The sequence below is a fragment of the Hippopotamus amphibius genome, chromosome 9, assembly GCF_030028045.1.
Source record: "Hippopotamus amphibius kiboko isolate mHipAmp2 chromosome 9, mHipAmp2.hap2, whole genome shotgun sequence".
In the NCBI taxonomy this organism is placed as follows: domain Eukaryota; kingdom Metazoa; phylum Chordata; class Mammalia; order Artiodactyla; family Hippopotamidae; genus Hippopotamus; species Hippopotamus amphibius.
In genome coordinates, this window is record NC_080194.1 from 104,460,177 (window position 1) to 104,473,997 (window position 13,821).

The 13,821-nt window shown below is 42.9% G+C and overlaps 1 pseudogene; it reads left to right on the top strand.

Moving 5' to 3' along the window:
• Window positions 1-5,505: 5,505 nt before the first annotated feature.
• On the top strand, window positions 5,506-6,495 carry LOC130861759 (FUN14 domain-containing protein 1-like; annotated as a pseudogene).
• The last annotated feature ends 7,326 nt before the right edge of the window (window positions 6,496-13,821 follow it).

The window sequence follows — 13,821 nt, forward strand, 5'->3', positions numbered from 1 at the left end:
AAATAACTAAAAACACAATAATGGCAGGATTTCAAGGTGCTATGAAAACAAAGCAGGGGAAAGGGATTGTGAGAGAAGAGGATATTATTGGAGGAGAGCTCAAAGAAGCCCACCCTGAGAGGTGACACCTAGGCAGGGAACTGAAGGGTGTGAATGAGCCTTGCAGGTAAATGGTAGAAGAACATTCCAGGCAGACAAGTCGGCAAGTGCAGAAGCCTTAAGGAATGAACACACAAGAGTTGTTTAGAAAATGAGGGCAGAGGCAGGGGCCAGGGCAGATCATGTAGGGCCTTGTAGACTCTGCGAAGGAATGTGGATTTAATTTGATGAGTGATGATGGAAAAGCACTGGAGGGTTTTGGGCAGCAGGATGAAATGACCCATCATAAAGGAATCCCTCTGGCAGCTGCTGTGGGGCCCTAGCAAGAGACATTGGTGACCTGGTCTACAGCAGCAGTGGTGGAGGTGAAAGGATTCAGGATATGTGGCCAGAAGGTAGAGTCAGCAGGATCTGCTGATGGATTAGACTTGTGAGGGGGGGTAGGAGGACAGATAGGTGTGTGCCCTGAGTGACCTGGTGAGCTCCTACTGACCCTCAGTTCTAAGCTCTAAGGCTCTTCCTTAGGAAGGGCCTTCTCTGGCATCCAGACTGAGGTCTCCTGTAGAAAAGCAGAGCGTTACCCATCCTACATTTTCAGAATATAAAACTGTAACCTGCTCATTCCTTTCTTAGTTAGCCCTGTATTTGTGTGAGCCATACAAGTATTGGTTTGGGTATGGTAATAACATCTGCAAGGAGCCAGAGACTCTGTTCTGCTCTTATCTCTTTCCACTCCCCCAAAGGAATGCTCACACGTGACCTGTGGTCCAAAATCACACCAGGAAGGTATGAGCTCCCTTTGATCCAGAAGGAAACTGAGGCTCAAAAAGCTTAAGTCATCTGCCCAAGGTCACAGAGCTAGAAGTGGAGGAGCTGGAATTCAAGCCTGAGTCCTGCTTCAGCTTCAGAGATGAGAAGTCAGTTAAAGAATAAATAGAAAGAAAGGATATGACAAGTTTGTAAGTACACTCTAGTTTTTCATCTTTAAAAAAAGTAGGTGTAAATTTGTAACTTTTTTGTTTTGCACAGTAGAGGATTTCCCTTAAGCAGCAGATGAATGAGGAAGGAACAGTTTAGATTGATTCAAAATCAAAACAGGCCAAGTAATGCTGACAAACCTTTTTTTTTAAAAGTAAAATACGGGAGTAAAATTAAAAACGAAGCCCCCAAAGCCACCACCAGTGCTGCTGAGATTGTTATGAAACTGGTTTCCGCCTCTTGGCAAGTGGCCTGTATTTTTAGTTTACGCTGTGTGTTAGTTTCTAATTGTGATGAACTTGTGTGATGAACTGATAAATGCCACCCTCCTGTACTAGACTGGAAGCTACAAGAGGGCAGGGTCTGTTTTGTGCATCTTATGCCCTCTGCTCAGTGCCTACCGCTGGTAGATACTCAATTTGTAATTGTTGCATAAATGGATATTGCTGTTGCCATGATTAACTTTTTGGAAAAGAATCAGGCAGTATATAGTAAGAGCTATAAGGTAAAATATTATTTGACTAGTATTCTATTCCTGTGGGGGGAAAATATTCAACAAAAGCCAGAAAAAAAGATGAAAAATAAAGAAAAGAAAAGCCATGAAGATATTCATTCCTGTATATCTGCAAAGGTAAATAAACATCAAAATCACCAGGGAATGGTTTTATTAAATGATGGTACATCAATATTACGTTACATCAACATAATAATAAACAGCTTTAAAGTCACAATCATCTGGATTCTAGGCGTGTGGCTGATAATATTCGAAACAAAACAAAGATGTACTTCTCAAATTCAGTACTGTGAGTGGGCAGAAGGGAAACTGACATTTTTTGTTGGGAGAACTAAAACCTAGAACGGTACTTGGTGGCAGATTCCCTTCCCTTTATTACACCAGAAATTGGAGCCTGTTGTGAACTTCTGCCCTACAGCATCTTGTCAGTGGTCAGCCCAGGAGAAGTTCTCAGCAAACACCCACTAAACAGGACTTCACTATTTGTGTTTTTCCAGTCTTCAATGATCAGTCTCCTCTACTTCCCACTTTGATCTACTATTTAATTAGTTAGGAAGTCCTATCAACCACAAATTGATTCATTCATCCATCCATCCAACAAACGTCTGTTAAGGGTCCACTGTGTACCAGGCAGCCTTCTAAGTGCTGGGTAAGGGAAATGAAGTAAACAGACATAGTCCTTCTCCCATGGAAGTTACATCTCAGTGGAAGAGAAAGACAGCTAACGAATAAACACATAATGTCAGGACATCGCTGTCTCCATTCTGTCGTCATACTTTAACAGCCCTCAGATGTTTTCCTCTTCCAACCCAGCCTGGCTGTCAGCTGCATTTTCAAGTGCAAATCAGACCTCACATCTCTGTCCAGATTACTCAGGACATTGTTTAAATTTCTTATCATGCAAATGAAACCCTTCAGGATCGTCTCTGCTTACCTCTCCAGCTTCATCTCCAGGCATCCACGCGCCCTGCACACGGCGAGTTTTCATGACGGCCACCTTTCTTCCACCCGGAATGTTCTCCAACCGGAGATCTCCATCCACCAAACACCCGAGTCCCTAAATGGCCGGCAACTAACAGCCAGGCTCAGGGCCGCTGCCCTCCGGGGCAGCTTTCTTCTATCCGACCCCCGCGCCTCCAGCTCCTACAAGGTATATAGTATTATCACCCAGTCCTACAATCCTTTATGTGGACAGGGACCGTGTCTTGTTCATCTCTCTGCCAAAGGGCAGGCACCCAAGAATCGTTCGTGGGGTTACTGAAAGAGCAACGGCAGGCTTTCTAAAAAAGGCGCTAAGAACCTCGGAGACGTCTGCACTTCCGGGTGGCGGTTCGGTCGGCACCCGAGGATGGGAGAAGTGGGCACAGGTGCCTCCTCAGGGGCTGCTCTAGGAGGAGGGCTCGGTGGTCCGGAGGACCTGGAGAGATTCGAGAGGGCCGAGCCAGGCGTCTGCGTCTGCGCAGTAGTAGCCCTCTGCAGGGAGGCGGAGCCGAGAGAAGCCCGGGGCGGAGCACGGGGGCTCCGCTGGCCAATTAACGGGCGTAGCTCCGTGGGCGGGGCGGCGCGTGAGAGGTGGACGGGTGGGTCCCGAGGTCTGGAAGTCCCCGAACTCACCACTCGTCCCTGGGGCTTCGGGGAAAGCGAAGTCCTCCTTGCTATAGCTTCCCCCAGAGACGCTCTGTGTAAATTAAAATGTACCTGCTGTCTCCTTTAGAGTCTGCCTTGGCTCAAAAGTGTGTGATGAGTACACACAACGTGCACGTGAGTCACCTGGGATCTCGTTAAAAGTGCAGAGTCTGATGCAGGAGGTCTAGGGTGAGGCCAGAGATGCTGCGTTTCTAATAAGCTCCCACAGAACGCCGATGCTGCGGATTCTCTTACACACTTTGAGGAGCAAAGGTGTGAAACAGTGGTTCTTAAATACGTTCCCCGGACTAGCAGCTTGGGCATCGCCTGAGAATTGTTTAGAAATGCAGATTATTGAGCCCGGCTCCACACCTGCGGAATTAGGAAATCGGGATGGGCCCCCGCAGTCGATGTTTTTTACAAGCCCTGTAGGTGATTCCGATGCACTTTGGAGTCTGAGAGCCCCTGGACAGCGGAAAAGTCAAATTGAGCCCCATTTCTACACATTTGTGACTGTGGTCAATTTGCCTTATCTAGTTAAGCTTCAGTTTCATCAGCTGAAAAATCAGGATGAAAAAATACCTTTCTAGTGAATCTATTAGGAGGAAACGTGAGATGATTGTAAAGTACTTGACACACATAATAAACATTTTATAATAGTTATCAGAGCCTAAAGAGCTTAGAGTAATTTCACGAGTGTGACAGGGGCAGAAAAAGGCTTTAAAAGGAATGAGGAATGGGGGGAGGTGTGGTAACCTATCTGGTTAGCATGGAATTTGTTTGAATATAATAATGCTTTCATTAAGGTAGTTGAGAAATAATATTTTCACTAAACTTTTGAATCACTCTCCACCTGCTGAAGAGATAGAGTATAACCTCCTAATATATTATGTCATCTATTTCTTTTGTAATTTCAGTCCCAGGCTCACTGCGTGTGTAAAATTCACTCTTCCTCCTGAGTTTCTCCTTTACTCTCATGCTACAACCAGAGTCGCAACACTTTTGACACCAGATGTGTGGGGTTTTCCCACACCAAGCAATTCTCTGCGACACCAGCTGGGTGTCCTACAATTCAATTCAATTTAATTCTGACACTAGAGTTAGCGCAGACCCCACAGGTGACAGGCTCAGTTCCACAAGACTGGCCCCCCAACTTTAGATGCCAGTCTCAAGTAATAGTACCCAGTATTACCAGTAACCCCTGTCTGACTTGGCTACAAATTGGAGGTTCCCATGACCACTGCTGGAACGGCTCACAGAACACAGGCAAACACATTTACTGTTTATTATATAATAAAGGATATAGATGAACAGCCAGATGAGAAGATACATAAATTGAGGTCTGGAAGGTCCTGAGCTCAGGAGTTTCTGTTCCCTTGGAGTTGGGGGTGCACCACCCTCCTGGCACATGGGTTTTTTCATTGACCCAGAAGCTCTCTGAACCCCAAACTTTGGGGATTTTTAGGGAGGCTTCCTCATGTAGGCATGATTGATCATTAACTCCACTTCCAGCCCCTCTCCCCTCTCTGGAGAATGAGGGTGGGGCTGGAAGTCCTAAGCTTCTCATCATGTCTTGGTCTTTTTGGTAACCAGTCTCTCATTCAGGAACTCACCAGGAGTCATGCTATTAGAACAAAAGATGCTCCTATCACTCAGGAAAAATTCTGAGGGATTTAGGAACCGTGTGTCAGGAACCAGGGTCGAACACCAAACATCAGTACAAAAGATGTCCCTATGCTCCTACTGCTCTTATTATGAAATTACAAGGGTTTTAGGAGCTCTGTACATGAATGGGGGCAGGGACTGATACATATATTTTCTATTATTTCACACTCCCTTAAACAATACTAGAATGATATTAAAAATAATCCAGTTTATTTAATATTCTAGATCATTATTCTGATTTCTCCTTTGCATTGCTTTATTTTCCTGGTTGCTACATTTTAATTTCATACATGAATTCAAACCAATTAGTGAATGAGGAGAGTATTATGCCCCTGTGGTAGGTCTTTCACTAAAAATTGTGAGTTTTTTTCCTTTTTTTTTTTAAAAGAGTGTAGTTTTATCACTTTCAAGTACTATAAATTGACCTGGGTGAGTATTAATTGATAAAAGCCCTTGAGGATCACCCCATTTTGTAATAGGAATGTTCTTTACTAAAGTAGTGACTATTTGTAGATAAATCAATATGAAAAAAAATGCTTGAAAGTTGTCAGCTCACTTAAATAATTTAATTATTCCCTTGAAATCTGTGTAGTAGACCTTCATTACAGACCGCCGGTGGTATCATGGCGACCTGGAACCCCCCTCCCCAAGAATATGAAAGTGATGATGATTCTTACGAAGTGTTGGATTTAACTGAGTAATGCAAGAAGACACCACTGGTGGAATCGAGTGTTTGGCCACAGTTCCGGACCTGTGGTAGAAAAATACTCAGTAGCCACCCAGATTGTAATGGGTGGAGTGAGTGGCTGGTTTGCAGGATTTTTGTTTCAGAAAGTTGGAAAACTTGCAGCAACTGCAGTAGGTGGTGGCTTTCTTCTCCTTCAGATTGCCAGTCACAGTGGCTATGTGCAGATTGACTGGAAGAGAGTTGAAAAAGATGTAAACAAAGCAAAAAGACAGATTAAGAAACGAGCAAATAAGGCAGCACCTGAAGTCAACAATATAATAGAAGAAGCAACAGAATTTGTCAAGCAGAACATTGTGATATCCAGTGGATTTGTGGGAGGCTTTTTGCTAGGCCTTGCGTCTTAAGGATATGAATGTTCTATCACAGTGGAGTCACCTCTGAGGAGAGAAATGGTGGTGACAAGATGGTCTCAACATTACCCACTGACAGATTCTCCAGGATGACAAGAAACAACTAGCTGGACAATACCAAACTCACTGCTTAGCATTTTGCCATCTGAAATTTGGCAGACTAGTATCTGCTATAAAACAACCTGTATGGTATGTGTATAATAGTATTCCAAAGCAAAACATGGCTTTCATTATTTTTTAAAAATTTGCATTTGTTTAAAATTTGACTGTAAAACACTACCATTGAATATAGATATGCAGAGAGAAAAAAATCTGTTGGATATATTCCCCAGTGAAATATTACCCTCATTTTATTTAAATAGGATGTTCTCCATTGTGCTTTTTAGTATAGTGCTAATAATTAAAAACTTTGTATTATAGCTTCAACAGCAGGGCTGACTTTTTTTTAAAGATATGTTTGCAATAAACTGAAGAACTGTAATGCCCTTTTGTGGAAGGATTTACAAATAATAGAATTATTAAAGATAGTAAACAAATTAAAAAAAAATCTGTGTAGTATAGTGAGAAGGCACCATCAATTTCTGATTACCTGGGGTAATAGGAGGAGGTGACATAGTCACATTTGCTTCAAGGTAGTGATTAAACAAAGTGTATTTTTGTGTTTTAACTTATTTATTTTTAAAATACATTTATTTATTTACTTATTCACTTTATTTATTGGCTGTGTTGGGTCTTTGTTGCTGCGTGCAGGCTTTCTCTAGTTGCAGAGAGCAGGGGCTACTCTTCAATGTGGTGCGTGGGCTTCTCATTGCGGTGGCTTCTCTTGTTGTGGAGTACAGGCTCTAGGCGCGTAGGCTTCAGTAGTTGTGGCACATGGGCTCAATAGTTGTGGCTCACAGGCTCAGTAGTTGTGGCACACGGGCTTAGTTACTCCATGGCATGTGGGATCTTCCCTGACCAGGGATTGAACCAGTGTCCCCTACACAGACAGATTCTTAACTACTGCACCACTAGGGAAGCCCACAAAGTATATTTTTAAATGTAAACGCTTTTAGTTAATATTACTTGTATTTACACATTCATTTTTCTATAGACATTACTCAAAAGTATAAAATACCTTTTAAAACACAAGTACAGGGAATTCCCTGGCAGTCCAGTGGTTAGGATTTGGTGATTTCACTGCTGAGGCCCAGGTTCGATATCTGATTGGGAAACTAAGATCCTGCAAGCTGCTCAGCCAAATAATAAATAAATAAATAAAAATAAAACACAAATACAACAGTTTTAAAACCAAAATATTTTTTAAATTTTTCATAAATTGCTTGACAAAGAAATAGCCATGCTTCTAATAGTTAAAATAGTTTGTTTTGACCTGAGCTCTGTTTTTATGAGTAGAATGAAGCTGGACACAGAGCACACCATTCTCTTTGCTCCCTAATAGTTCGGCAGACACCCTGGTCCTTGACCTGGCAGTAGGTGACATTATGTATACTTGGGCTGAAAAAGAGTTCGTGAACTACACAAAATTGTATACCAGGGGCAGGGGTGCAGAATGTACACACATATATGCATACACATTTGGGGGAGAAGAACAGGTTCATAGTTTTCATCAGATCCTAAAAATAATAAATATAGGAAAGCAAGGACCTTTGTAAGTCATGGGGGCAGGGCTCCATAAGACATTGTGAAGGTGTGAGGGCCAAGTCGGAAGATTCTGTTTTGGTGAATCGGGGAGGCCTCGTGACAGAATTGTGGCTTCTGACTCTATATCACTGCAGCGTGGTCATGGTTGTGCCCTATAATCCTGGCCTCTCCCGTGGGCTACATCTCTGCATCCCTAAGGAATATTTGAGATGGGTAGTAGCAGGATAACTCTGCTGCACGTCAGAATTTAATCTCTATTTTAGGGTGAATTAGGAGAATGCCAGTGTGATGGAAGCTGCATGTTTGTTTTATATCAAACATTTAGAATTTTATAGCAGGATGAACCGAAGACCTGTAATCCAGCCACTCATGTTTTAACTGAAAAAACAGGATTAAAGAAGGGAAGTAACATTCTCAGAGTTCCTAGGTCTCCTGGTTCTCTGTCCATAGCAGTTTCCCTATGCACTATTATTTCTTTTGATATGTGGTAGGTCAGCTTTTTAAAAAAGTAATTCTGGTGCACAATCACCTATTTCTGGTAAAAAAAAAAAAATTAGGTAGCTCAGTCATTCATGAAGAAGAATGGCTGCATGAGCTAGATTACCCAAAATGTTCCAGTCCCCTCCCACCACTTGGAAGTGTTCAGATGCTAGAAAGGATGTTGCAGAAGGCCAGCTGTGACTAAGAGCTGAACAGAGGCTGCTTCCTCTGGAAAAAAAATGAGGTCATATCAAGCTGGGCAAATCTGAGAACCAACTAAGGCATTGAACCTTCCTAAATGTCAAAATTGTTAAGGTATTTTTAAAACATTGAGACTTTTACTGATCTAACAGCTGAAGGAGGATGAAAGCAGTGGAAAAGCCCAAAGAAATTTGAAGTTTATATAAATCTGTATGTACTTGGAAGGTTTTTGTTCAGTGTTGCATTTCCGGAGCTTTTTGGGCTGAACTGTGAGCCCCCAAATTCAAATGTTGAAATCTTAACCTCCTGTCTCCCAGAATGACTGTATTTGGAGATAGGGTCTTTAAAGAGATAATTAAGTTAAACTAAGGCCATTAGCCAGTATGATTGGTATCCTCAGAAGATGAGGAAATCAGGACATAGACATTCAAAGGGAAGACAGTGTAAGGACACAGGGAGAAGGTGGCCACGTACAACTCAAGGGGAGGTCTCAGAAGGAACCAACCCTGTGACAGCTTGCTCTTGGGCTTCCAGCCTCCAGAACTGGGAGCCCTTCCCAGTTTGTGGTACTTTGTTAGGGCAGCCCTGGCAAATTAATACAACATGCAAAAGTCATTTTGCATGAGAAAACTCATTTCTTTTTCTAATTCCACAGAAATATTCTTTACAATGCCTTGGTAAGTGCACAATGCAGTCCTCCCTTGGGTTCTGTTCCAGAGCTTTCTGGCTCTGATTTCCAGGCAAGCCCTATGCATTCCTGGCCTCTCCTCAATTGCTTCTGCCATTCACTCTGAGTGTGGATCGCAGAGAGAGTTTTTCAGGTACTGGAGCTTAACTCCAAAAGGCACTAAAACAAAGGTCTTTACATACGTCCTGTGATCACCAGGCGTCTGCTGGCCCCTCATCCTTCCGATAACCCTACTCTGTTCGCTGCAGGGCTTTGTGCGGGGGTGGGGGGGGTGGCGGGGAGCTCCCTCCCTCGGTGAGTCTGGAGGGGCTGGAGGGAGGAGCACAGAGCTGGGCTTTGGTGCCCTTTCTGAAGTGTGTGGGGTGGTAGTTCGCGTGCTCAGTGAGAGGCTAGGCCTGGGGACCTGTGAGCCCGTAACATATTTTCCTCCCCTGCTCTGGCCAGACCTGGGTCATCCCACTTGTCCTCAGCTCTCAGCATCCAGAGCGGCCCCCTCAGCTGGCCCTGCAAGCCCTGCAGGGAGCTCTGAGTGTGGGAAGGGGTCTTTCCTCTGACAGCACACCGTGCAACCTCACAGGGGTGGTGGGGCAGGAGCCTGGTCCCAATTGATTCACATGAAATGTTAATAAAGGTGTTTAGCCCTAAGGGAGGGCTAGAGAGGCCAACCTTTGTGAAGGTGTATATTACAGTCTAATAACAGACACCACTTATTGAGCGCTTACTGTATACAGGCCTGTAGATCAATTCTCCCTTCATCCTTCCAGCAACTCTCCATAATGGCTATTGTTATACCCATTTTCCAGATAAAGATACAAGCTCAGGTGAGAACATTGAGGCACAAAGAGGTGAAATAACTTTGCTAGCTTTCCATGAGCTAGCAAGTAGCAGAGCCAGGAAGTCCATACAGTAAAGCTTTATTCAGGACCCACCTGGTACAATGTCAAGTGTGAGAACTACAGCGATAAAGAAAAATCCAGACCCTCCTCAACATAAAGTCATTGTCTAGAGAGGAAAAATGGTAAAGCAGTTATTACATTATGATGGGCAGAGCGTTCTCATTCGGTTATGCTGGTGCTGATGATGGGAGTGCAGAGGGGGGGGTCTTGAATGCAAGACTGCAAAGTTAAAGACGAGTTTGGAAGAGGTGATGGCAGAACTGAGTTTTGAAAGCTGAGGAGTAGCTGGTCAGGCATAGAAAGGGATCAAGCACAGTTTAGGGCAAAAGCTAAGAATATAACTTCGGAGTCCTTCTCCCAGTTGGATCCGGGTCCAGTACCTCATAGCTGAATGACCTTGAGTGAGTTTCTTAACGTCCGTTCACCTCATTTTTATCATCTTTAAGATGGAAATAATAATAACCACTTCATACTGTTGTTTTGAGGATCAAATGAAATAATGCACACTGCCTGAAAAAAAAGGTGCTCAATAAATCATAAAGGGTTTCCATAAAGGACTGTTATTGGGGAATGGCAGGGGATGGGGAATGAGGCTAAAGAGGCAGCAGGGTCCAGATGATGCAGGGCCTGTGTGCTAAGTTAAAGGAGCTGGGCCTTCATCCTGTGGGCAGTGGGGAGCTGTTGAAAGTTTTAATCAAGAGACTAACATGATCAGATTTATGTCTTAACAATATCACTCTGGCAGCACAAGGGAGAAAGATATTGAGGGAAAGACGGGGAGATGCATTGATTCTGTGAGGAGTGATTTAGAGAGGGTCTGGATTAAGCAGGGGTGTGGAGAATGGATGCCAGAGATATTTGACGGTAGGATTGCCAGGTCTGCTAAATCAGGAGTCCTCAACCCCCAGGCCATGGACCAATAGCCGTCCATGGCCTATTAGGAACTGGGCTGCGCAGCAGGAGGTGAGTGGCAGGCTAGCCAGCGAAGCTTCATCTGTATTTACAGCCGCTCCCCATCGTTCGCATTACCGACTAATCTCCGCCTCCTGTCAGCATTATGGTGAGTTGTATAATTATTTCATTACATATTACAATGTAATAATAATAGAAATAAAGTGCACAATAAATGTAATGCCCTCGAATCTCCCCAAACCATCTCCCAACCCCCTGGTCCATGGAAAAATTGTCTTCCACAAAACCAGTTTCTGGTGCCAAAAATGTTAGGGATTGGATACAGAGAGCAAGCGGGGAGGATGTGTGGCAGAAGAAGAGGAGATGCCCACATGCTGGGGATGACCAGCTTAAAAATCAGGAGGATGTGCTGTGCAGGGTGTGGGGATCTGAGCAGCACCAGCATCAGGATGGGCGAGAAAGCAGTTGCTCCCCTGGACTGGAGAGTGAGAAGGAGGTGAGCTTAGGGAAATACTTGGAAACTCATTTAAGTGAAGGTTGAAGAATAGCCCAAGAGATGGGAGGAGAACCAGGAAGATGTATGCCTAAGCCAAAGAAAGAGAGTTTTAAGAAGAAGGGAAGGGTCCATCCATATTATCACAGGCTGCTGAAAAGTCAAGTAAGAAAAGGATCACTTGGATTTAGCAAAAAGGGAAGTGCTGTGGCGGTTCAGTCAGAGGCGGCGAAGGAAGTCATTTGGAGAAACGAGATAGCAGGTAGAGGAGGACACGTGGGTACAGCTTTATATATGTATTATAGTTAGTTGATTATTGTAATTAATAATTAATTGAAAGAGATTTGCACACAGTCAAGTACCAGCAGGGAACATGCCAGCAGAGGAGGGACTGACATACAGGACAGAGATGATTAATAACTTCAACACTTCTGCTATCGACTTGCTCTTTGTGTTGGGTCTCCACCCACCGCACTGCGGGCTGTCTGCTCCCTGCTACCAGAGAAATCTCCTCAGTGGAAGACCAATTCCTGAAACTCTTCCGTTTTAGATTTTCTTGGTCCTGTCTCACCTCTCACGACTTCTTCTTACACCAGGGTCTGTCATACTTCTGGACCTTTGCACACATAGCTCCCTTTGCTGAAAATGCATGATTCCCTCTTTAGCCCATTAACTCATAGATATCTTTCAAGATTCAGCTCAAGCAAGGTCCAATCCAAGTTGCAAGTGTCAGGACTGCCTTCTTTTCTGTGGCTAATATATTACTGAGTGGTGTGTGTGTCTATGTGTGTCTGTGTGTGTGTGTGTGTGTGTATATCTCACAGCTTCTTTATCCATTCATCCATCAGTAGGCACGTAGGTTGTTTCCAAGTTCTTGGTTGTTGTAAATAATGCTGCAATGAACAAGGAGGCGCAGATATATTTTCGAGTTAGTGTTTTCTTTTTTCCGTTTTTTTTTTTTTTCTTTTTCCAGATAAAGACCCAGAAGTGGAATTGCTGGATCATATGGTAGTTTTAGTTTTAAATTTTTGAGGACTTGCCATACTGTTTGCCATAGTGGCTGCACCAGTTTACCTTCCCAAAACAGTACACGCGGTTTCCTGGTTCTCCACATCCTTGCCAATGCTTGTTGTCTCTTGCCTTTTTGGTAATAGCTATTCTAAGAGGTGTTAGGTGACATCTTATTGTGGTTTTGATTTGCATTTTCCTGATGATTGAGAACTTTTTCATGTACCTTTTGGCCATTTGTTGTCTTGTTTGGAAAAATGTCTGTTCAGGTCCTTTGCCCATTTTTTTTTATCAGATTATTTGTCTGTTTTTTTGCTATTGAGTTGTATGAATACTTTATATATTTTGGGTATCAATCCCTTATCAGATATATGATTTGCAAATATTTTCTTCCATTCCATAGGTTGCCTTTTCATTTTATTGATGGTTTCCTTTACTGTGCAGAAGCTTTTTAGTTTGATGTTGTCTTACTTGTTTATTTTTGCTTTTGTTGCCTTTGCTTTTGGTGTGGGAATGAACTCTTAAAATTGCTTTTGCCCTGTAGGCACTTACCAACTCAGCAGGGAACTGTTATGAAACCGAATTACAGTTTTACTTACCTCATGGCTTGAGAGGGACAGAAGTTAAAGTCCAAGAGACATCTAAGGTAAGAGAGAAGAAAAAGCCAACTCTCCCTAACCCAACACACACACTCAGGGTAAGGTTAGACTAGATGTAAACCTATGTTCTTTTTGCACAGGGGAAGGATTCCTGTGAGATAGTAAACCAAACCTAGCCTCCCTGAGGAATAGTAGACTAAATTTGCATTTCAGAGGTGGTGCAAGAAAACTCAAGCAGGGAATTTAGCGGAAAATGGTTCTGGTTTTGATAGTGCCCCAGACATCTGGCAAAAGGGAATGTCCCATTAGAAAGGTAGGAGAGATCCAATTTCTCTGCATTCTTTCCAGCATTTGCTATTATCAATATTTTTCATTTTAGTCATTCTAATAGATGTTTATTATTTGTAATCGTGTACGTGTATTGTAAGTTTTGCATGTTGATCTTGTATCCTGAGACCTTGTTGAACTCACTTATTGGTTCTAGAAGTTTGTTTTTTAATTTCTGTTTTTTGAGGATTTTCTTTTTTGGTAGACAATCATGTCATCTGAAAATAGGGACAGTTTTATTTCTTCCTTTCCAATCTGTATGCTTTTAATTTCCTTTTCTTGTCTTCTTGCATTGGTTATGGTTTTCAGTATATTGACTAAGAGTGGTGAGAACAGAAATCTTTGCTTTGATCCCAATATCGGGTGGAAAGCATTTTACCACTAAGTATAGTGTTAACTGTAGGTTTTTAGTAGATGCTCCTTATTGGGTTGAAGAAGTTCCCTTCTGTTCCAAGTTTGTTGAGAGGTTTTTTATCACAAATGGGTGTTGAGTTTTGAAATGCTTTTCTGTATCAGTTTATATGATCATATGGCTTTCCTTCTGTAGCCTGTTAATATGGTGGATTACATTAAAAATTTTTTTAATTGAAGTG